The sequence below is a fragment of the Mustela nigripes genome, chromosome 1 (genome assembly GCF_022355385.1).
Source record: "Mustela nigripes isolate SB6536 chromosome 1, MUSNIG.SB6536, whole genome shotgun sequence".
NCBI lineage: Eukaryota > Metazoa > Chordata > Mammalia > Carnivora > Mustelidae > Mustela > Mustela nigripes.
In genome coordinates, this window is record NC_081557.1 from 92,698,494 (window position 1) to 92,707,452 (window position 8,959).

Consider the following 8,959-nt stretch of genomic DNA (forward strand, 5'->3'; position numbering starts at 1 on the left):
GGACCCCGAGATCATGACCTGAGCTGAAGGCTGAGGCTTAACCCACTGAGCCACCCAGGCGCCCCAGAGTTGGACCTTCTTCTGCAGTCCTCTGTCCCCTCCCTATGGTGGAAGGAAAGAGGACTCCTGTCTGGGACCCTAAGGTGCTCCCGCCTCAGCCCTCCCCTTGAACAGGACTCTCCTGAAGCTGGGTACTGAGAAGTCAGGGGAAATGGGCAGAGAGCTGCCAGGCAGGGGTGGGGGGGAGTGTAGGCCTGGAGACCCTCCATTCTGACTCATCCCAGCCCCAGCTGCTGTCCGGGCCCGAGGTACTGCATTGGGTTGGTCTAATGAACAGAGCGGCTGGCCTGCTCATTGACAGTCTGACATTCTTGCTGACCCTGCCAGCAGCTGCCTCCTACCCTAAGGCGGGGGTGGGGGGAGCCACTTAGGAAGACAGCAAAGCAACCTGCCACCAATTCATCAGCAGTTGGCTTCCATTAGGGATAGGACAGCCTATGAGGTGGGAGAAGGGCGGGCTGCGATTGAGTAGAAGGACAAAGACAGCTCTGTTTGTTTAATCTTATCAGGCTTCCACATCCCAAAGGGATTCTAGGGGGAGCCTTGGGAGACAGGGCAATGGCTGATCGTCTCTTTCAAGGTGGCAGCCGGGTTCAAGCGTGTCTTCGCCTCTCTCTTCCATCAAAGAAAATAAAATGGCAATTTGCCGATTGTATCAATCTGCAAGCGTATGTGAGGTTGGTTGCAAATTGTCTGGGCTGCCCCCTCCCTGAGCATTTATCTGTCCCCATTTCTGCTGATCTGTGGTATCAGTCCATCCCCAAGTTCTGGTCTCCCAGTTGGCCGATCCTTTGTGTCTGGCTCCATGTTTTCCTTCCCGCGTAGCAGTTGGAGCAGTGGTTCCAACGGGGAAGGATGTGCTGCACATTGGAAAGGCAGGGCTCGGAACTGTGGGATCGTTGGTTATGTCCATGACAAGGACAGTTTCTGGGTCTCCCTCAGGGTGTCAGCACCGTGGATCCTAACTACTCTGCAACGAGCAGGACGGTCCCCTACAACAAAGACTCTTCCTGCCCCAAAGGCCAGTGGTGGCCCTGTGAAATGGGTAGGGCAACAGGGACACAAAAGGGTAGGGCGACAGGGTACTCTGAGGCCACTGGGCTCAAGGGGAGCTGATGCACACCAAGTCATTAGGAGACCGAGAAAGCAGAATTGCAGGGCAGTCATTTAAAAGGGGCTGTTCCTGGCAGTGGACAGAGATTTCTCTTCCGCTCTTCGGAGCTTCTCCTTGTTCCAGAAAATACAGAAATGACCCAACAGCCCAAAGAAATGTGGATTGGGGGTCTCGTGGAAGCCCGTGAAGAGTGAGGCCCAATGAACCAACGACTCCTCATCATTTCTGCAACCTGTTCTTTAGAACCTGAAACATCCGGGTGGGTCTGTGTCTCTCCCTTTTAGCCAGAGCAGGAAGGACCCTAATAGCACTTGTTCCTCAGGTTACTACCATTGCAGACCTAGGGAATAAAGCCCTTGCCCTGAGCTTGTGCTTCAGAGGGCTGTGCTCGGGCCCTCCCCTCACCCGGGACCTGGCGATTCCCTGTCCAAACAATTCGAGGCTGGCTCCCAGGGCCTCTACCCCAGTGCGCACATCCTGAGGCCCGTGATAGCCAAACAGGAGCTGTTTTGTATTTAGCAGGGTTGGGGGGTAGTGGGAGGATACAGACCTGGAACTCACAGCCTGAACACAAGGATGGAGCTGGGCAGGAAGAGAACGGGCAGGGCCTTCTTTGGGCTTCCTTTTCTAGGACCCAAGCCTAGCTACCTTCTCCTATTATTACAGCCTTCCCCGCTGACAGGGATTCCCAGACCTTAAGGACAGCACAGACAGTCCTCCTGGTAAAATACCTGTGTCACCTTAACTGAATTTAGGGCCGTTCACTCAGATCTTCAGTTTCTCTGCAATGATTTCTCAGAAGGTCAATCACATGCTTTTGTTGGCTTTTAGAAGTATGCACATCCCCTCCGAGATTCTTTGGGGGTAGGGAAGGGGTCCGAGTGGGACTGTGTCGGGGCATCTTCCCACAAATTACAAGGACTAACCCCGTATGGTCAGCCGCATTGCTACCCCAGCTCTGTTGTAAATTACGTCCATTCCTATGTCTGTCGGTCCCGGTGTTTGTTTATTGTTTTCTTGAAAATTTTACCTTTTGGGGACCAGGGCACAGGGCCATAAACTTAGCCCATCAAGTAATAAATTTGCATGGCTGGTAGAGCGTCCGTAGAAACAGTAGACGTTACGATGTTCCAGGCTGAAGCTCTTGCAATGTCTTTGATCTTTTACTGACCAGTAAATTATTTACTGGGTCTGTCATAAAGATAAACCAAAGCCTATAAACTATAGTTATAGTATTACAAATATCTCCCCTCCTCCCTGGCATCTTCAGAGGCAGACTGTGGCCCGGATGCTAATGAGACATCGGGGCCTGGCGTGGGGCTAAGGCTTTACCTGCTCTTGGTCTTTCTTACACCGTTGCTTCTTTCCTTTGAGCCAATTGCCTTCCTCTCATGCTATTTGGCTTCACTTTCCCTTCCCGTTTTCGGAGGTCCAGAGCTGAGATTCTGGGAGGGTCGTTCAGATCCCACCAGTCCTCCCTGGCCTCCAGGAGGCCACCCCGTTCTCTGCCTGAATCCCAGGCCAGCCTCAGCAACTCCCGGGGGGGAATCCACATCCCCAGGCCCCGCCCCCTGGCCCCAGGCCCAGGGCCTGATCCTTCCCTCGAAATCCATCTGCCTTCAAGCCCAGAACACCTGCCAGCCCCTGGGAGAGTGAACTGTGCCCAATCAGTGGCCGGTTCCAACTGACACTTTGGGTGGTTGGGAGCATTTATTCCAGAGAGCCGTGCGGGTGTGAGCGCGCACGTGCCTCTGGGTACAGGGGAACAGATGCCTGCCAGACATTAAGTACCTTCTTTCATTTTCTTTTTCCTTTGGCTTTTAACTAGCACCTTCCTCAATTAAAGTGGCAAGGCAGAACAGACAAGGAAATCAGTGGATCTCTTCCCAAACATCAATAAAACAAATTTCTCTCCGGGATACCTATTTGTTATTTGGATATCAGACTGACTGTAATCTGTTTCCATTTTCCTCTTACGAGTCCCCCGCCAGAAGCTAGAGGCTCAGCCATGGATATCCTGCTGTTTCCATTTGGCTGAACGAGGGGATAGATTAGATTCCTATTTGCTATGCGGATGCTCCCATCTGATATCCATTAACGTGTCAGGGGAGAGCCTGGAAAATGTGTCTCCCCGATTTATTTTGGGTGTGGTGGGGTGGGATAGCGGTAGGGGGCCTCTGGGAAGATGTCACCAGCTGCCTCAAAGATACCGACATGGCTTGCTTTTTCCTTCCGCTTGGTAATAAATCATGGCCCACGTTAGTTGTATTCTGAGAGATAGGAATACCAGTGACTGTTCCCTGCAGGACAATGAGAAGCTAGATAGACCCTGGTTCCAACCTGGGGAGAGTGCCCTTGGTGCGGCACCCCAGAGGGCCCGGAGTGCAAGGTGCTCCATTGTACAGATGAGGACACTGAGACCCAGAGAATTTAAACAGATGGTTTCCATGGAATCACCTGGCCCCCTGGTCTTCTTCCCTGCTGCCACGTCCCCTGTGGAGTGCCTTCCAGCATAGCCACGTCCTGCCCACCCCTTCCTTGTGAGCACAGAGAGGTCAGGCACGGACGGGCCATTTATCTCCGTATTTGCGGTCAATCCTGAAGGCAGGGCCATGGCCCCTATTTTGCTGCGCCCTGCAGTTTTGCCTAGCATGGTGCTGGGCCCAAGGTGGGCGCCTGATGCATCCTGGTCAACGAGTGGCCCTGGGAGTGACTGTCCTCTCCAGCAATTGCTTCTTGAGCCCCTACCTGTCTGTCCAAATCATCTGACTCCAGAATACTCCGGTCCCGTGGGCCTCATTCTGGCATTTATGGTGGGTCTCTTCTTTCTTCCTTAGCGGAGAAGGACAGTCTTCTGCCATGTGTGTGATCCCACCCCTGCCCCTCGCCTGGCCACTGCCACCAGCTGCGGCTCTCCAGCCTCTCCCCCTTCAGGGGGACAGCTCCTTGTTAAAGAGAGTGTCATTTCCTATGACACTGACGGTCCTTCAGAACTGACAAGACCTGTCTCTGCATCTCAGAGTCTGCCACCAGGCTCTCAACCCGGGGCCTAAGTGACTTGTCATCTTCTCTTGGCTGTCTCCAGCTCTCCGACTGGACTGGTGCTCCTCCTCCTCCCTCCCCACTGGAGCCATAATCCTCTCCCTTTGATATCACAATTGTCTCCATGGCACTGAGCAGCCCTCCCAGCTCTGCGGGGGCTCTCAGCCCCAGGAGAAAGATGGAAATTACAGCAACAAAGACCCTCTGAAGAATAATGTCCATCTCCACCCTCCCTTCCCCCACCTCTTTCCCCTTGTCCTGAAAAGCATTTCTAGTAGAGAGGATACCCAGGAACTGGGAGAAGGGCAGAAAGGCCCTCGGACAGAAGGGTGTTTGCCGCGGCTGTTCGAGTGGGATTTTTTATTTTCTTACTTAAGCAGCATGCCCAAGAGCGCTGGCTCCTGCCCTCGGTGCAATGGGGGGAACAGGGTGTCTACAAACAGGACAGGCCAAGTTTCCAGAAGCTGGTGAGGAAGCCCCAGCCCCCTCAGGATGCCAGAGGACTCTGGTTTGGGAGGCAGGGAGGGCAAAGGGAGAGGATGTTAGGGCAGGGGTTGGATTCCCAGCCGTCCATGTGGTGCTGATGGCTTGGCATGGGATGTCCCCGCATCTATTCAGATCGGATCCCGGTGTTTTGTATGTTGTAGGGGTTCTGCTGGATTCCCCCAGACTCCAAGCAGAGACTTCTGAGGTCTCTTTTGCTCTGGCTGCCATGCCAAGGGCACTGGGCCAGCTCTCAGAACCTTGGGGGTCCACTCCTGGCATGGCCATTTGCTCCTTCTATGCCGAGGTGGAAATAGGGCACAGAGACACTCGGGCCTGTGCTGTCACTACATGGGGGTAAGCGCCCAGCCACTTGCCCACCCAAGGTCATTCATAATCTATGTTACAACCTTGTTAGGCAAATAGGAAGCTCTCTGTGCAGCCTTACTTAATACACAGTTTTAGATGCCAAGGTTTACGGGTCTCGGTTTCCTCATCTGTAACATGATCTTACTTGCCATCTTCTTATGGAATCTCACGAGGAGATGAGCACAAAAATCCTTTCTGAAGTATGGAACATGAGGGATGATGATTTACCTTCTTTTCTTACCCAAGTGCATCTCTCACAGAAGGAAGGAATATGATAGAATTTTCCATAAATGCTCAGAAATGGTTTCCAGGCCACCGGGATTCCTTACTGTCCCTGCCTTGCCAGTGCCCTCATCCCTAACTTGCTTTGGCCTCAAATATCCCCAAAGCCTGTTGATGCTCTCTGTTGACCCCCCCACCCCCACCCCCAGGAAGTGCGGGCTCCAGGCCTGGCTGGCAAAGAAGGCTCTTGGGGATCTGGCTCCCCCACCCTCCTCTCTGGCCACTCTCCGCCTCACAGACCCAGCCAATCGGCATTTTGATGGGTTAGAATGCAGAATGCTTGCTCTGGCTCGGTGCCTTGGCCCTGCCTGCTAAGTCCTCTGTTCCTCAAGTCCTGGGTTAATTGCTACTTCCTCCAGGAGCCCTTTGGATCGGGTTGGGTGCCCCTGATCTGGCACCGGGTGGTGCACTTAACTTCTGGTTTCTGTTCCCACTTGACCACAGACTCCACGAGGCAGGGGCAATGCCTGTTTGTTCTTTGGCACATTCTGCACCCAGCAAGTTGCCCGTTGTATGGTGGGTGCCCCATACTTCCTGAAGAAGGCATTAGTTCCCCCCTAGCAACTTTGCCTGGAGCCATTCAGCTCACTGCGTGTCTGCGGAGGACCTCTGGAAGCCAGGCTATCCACGAAGCCCAGGTAGCTCCTGGGCTGCAGACCTGCCTCCAGCAGTGGGCTCACTATGTGGGCCAGCATCATGTCACACTGAGCAGGATGGAGCCCTCTGCACCTGAGACCTGACGTGGGGCTCCCCCAAGCCTTTCTCCCTAAGCCTTGCCAGCTGATTGGTCCAAGGCCAGTCTGCCCTTGATAATCCCCTGCAGAGGTATTTTAGTCCTAGCCCAGACTATTGCTTGATTGGTACTTCTGCTTAACCTGTAGCTTTCAGGTGCAGGTATGGAGCAGCAGAAATGTTGGAAGAGGCAGGACCACACCCAGCTAGCCAGGGCGGTGGTTCCCAGTCTGGTTCAGGGAAGGCCTGTTAAAAATTAACGAGCTGAGGAGGAAGCCAGTGATTGCATTTTAGACTTGCATTTGCAAGGTAAAGGTTAGGTAAATGGGCTTTGCTGAGAGGTGGGACAGACAGCTGCACTGAGCTAGTGGTAACAGTGGGCAGGAGCACATGGTGATTAAGGAAGAGGTTTGCTCCCCCAGAAAGGGGACTCTCTAGGGGCTGCTTCCTGGTGAGAGACCATTTAAGTGAATTCATTCTGGAGGCTTCTGCCTTCCTTCAGTGAAGTCCATGGGCACTGCTTTTGCTAGCTCTCTCTGAAGACCAGCTGGGGCAAATGAACCAAGTGACAGGAGAGCGCACCCGTGCATTGCGCAGGTGTCTGATGAACCCATCCATCCATCCATCCATCCATCCATCCAACCATCCATCCTCCCCTCAACTAACTTGTAGGTGCACCTTTCTGTGTGCAGCACTATCCTGGGCTGTGGGGACAGAGCGGTGAGAAGGACATTCATTCCCCACTCTTTCTTTCACACCAGCGTGTGGTCAGAAACCAGGGTGGAGGTTAGATGTCTGCTGGTCGCTTTGCCTCTGTCCGTCCAGACCACTTCTCTATCTCAAATCAAGGCCACAATGGATATGTCACAGAGACACAGGTTGGGATAGCCTGGCCTTCTGTTTTTGTATTCCCTGTACCATTTCTCTAAAGAGAAGCACCCAAGGTTGAGTAGGTGAACCAGCCACTAGGTATTGTGGCATGGCCTCAGCTTAGACGGTGCTATGTACAAATTATAAAATAAAGGCTCCTTCCTCAAGACGCGTCACTGCCATCTGCTGGAAAACTGTCATAATGAACAGACCACTCTGTGTGACTGCCACAGGAATGGCGCCCCCTTGATTTGCCAGTACGTCACCCGCCAATCCATGCGGTCTGCTATTTAGTGTGAACAGCTCTGTGGATGCGCTGGGCAGTGGCTACTGTCTGATATCTCAAGAGAAAGATGCAGGCTCTGTCCAGTCCCAAATGCCCGAGATGCCCAAACCCACCTTTGTTTGCCATTAGCATGTATTCCTAAAGTTTCATTAGGTAGAGAGTGACTGGGGTGGAAATTTACATGATTCTAAACTACTTGAGAGAAATCTGACTAACGAGGAGGTGGACAGTTATCTAAGAGGGACAGGTTTTCTTTTTCCTCTTCCTTATCCATTTCTCTTCCCTACTCCATGCTGGGGACAGAAAGCATCAATGCTCAGGTAGTGCCAGTCACTTGGCCAGAATTCTTCCCCACTCCTTGGCTCCCAGGACTTACACATTCTATGGAGGAACTCTTGAAGTATTTTTGTTTAAGATCCATTTCTTTATTGTTTAATTTAAGGGATAAATCTCTGGCCTCAAACCCCTTCATCCACAGAGTAGGTAGATAAGCAAAGTAATGTATTGAATCAACAAGACATGGAAACCAAGGTTTGCCTTGAAGAATACTGAGGACCTTATTTCCAACCCCATGGGGGTTCAACACACACACACACACACACACACACACACACGCTTGTGTGCACCTGTGTGTGCAGTGATTGGGAGTCGGTGAGCCAGTGTTTAACTCGGTGCCATTCACCAATGTGTCAATAAACGCTTGATGAACTCGGTGGTCGTTATCACTAATGAATGGCCTTCCCTTCCTTGAGCCCTGAGTTCAGTTGGTAAAGTAAAATAAAGATGTTAGCTCTGTGTGGTTATAATTTGCTAGGGAGGCTATCACAAAGAGACCACAGACTGGGTGAATTGACACAACAAACACTTATTTCTCACAGTTATGGAGGCTAGGAAGTCCAAGATCAAGGTGCTGGCTGGTTTGGTGCCTGGTTCGTGGATAGCTGTGGTCCTCACTTGGCAGAAGGCGAGAGGGAGCTGTCTGGGGCTTCTTTTTCCAAAGGCACCAATCCCATTCATGAAGGCTCTGTCCCCTTGGCCTGAGCACCTCCCAAAGGCCCGGTCTTCTAAAACCATCCCGGGGAGGGTTAGGATTTCAGCGTATGGACCTTGAAGCCTGTAGCAGTGTGGTGTTTTAAGAATTGTTTTGGGTGAGTGTCCAGATGCTTGTTCCTGGGGGCTGGTGGTGCCAGCTACGAAGCCATGTCCCAGACCCCAAATGGCAGGAACGGGCTGACCCAGGAGTCTGCATCCGTCAGAGACCACACATTCCCAAACTGAACATCCTTGCCCCGCTTTGTCCCAGCCCTGTGGATGCAGGGACGAGAGCCCATCAACCTTGAATGCCTCCTCACCTGCTTTCTGCCTTGAATTCTCCTTCCCTTCCCTTATTTATGCCATCTGCTCATTACAGCCCAAGCTCCAAGTTAGAGCAGCTCTGAGCAAACTTGCTGAGCTCGGTTGGCTGTGGGCGTAGGTCTGGGGCAGGGCTGCAGTGTTTGCCATGAGGTACAGCAGGCCCCGGGCTCCAGGGACCTTGGAAGGGACCAGCGCCTTCTGGGGCTGAGAGGCAGAGGATGCTTTGCCTGAGTCCTCGAATGTGTGTAACTAGTGACCTACTCAGGTGTTGAATAAACACCCGCTAAGCCCCTGTATGTGGGGCTCTGTGGTGTGGGCTGTGGAGTTCCACAGGTAAATGCGGTATGATTTTTGCCTAAGGAGCT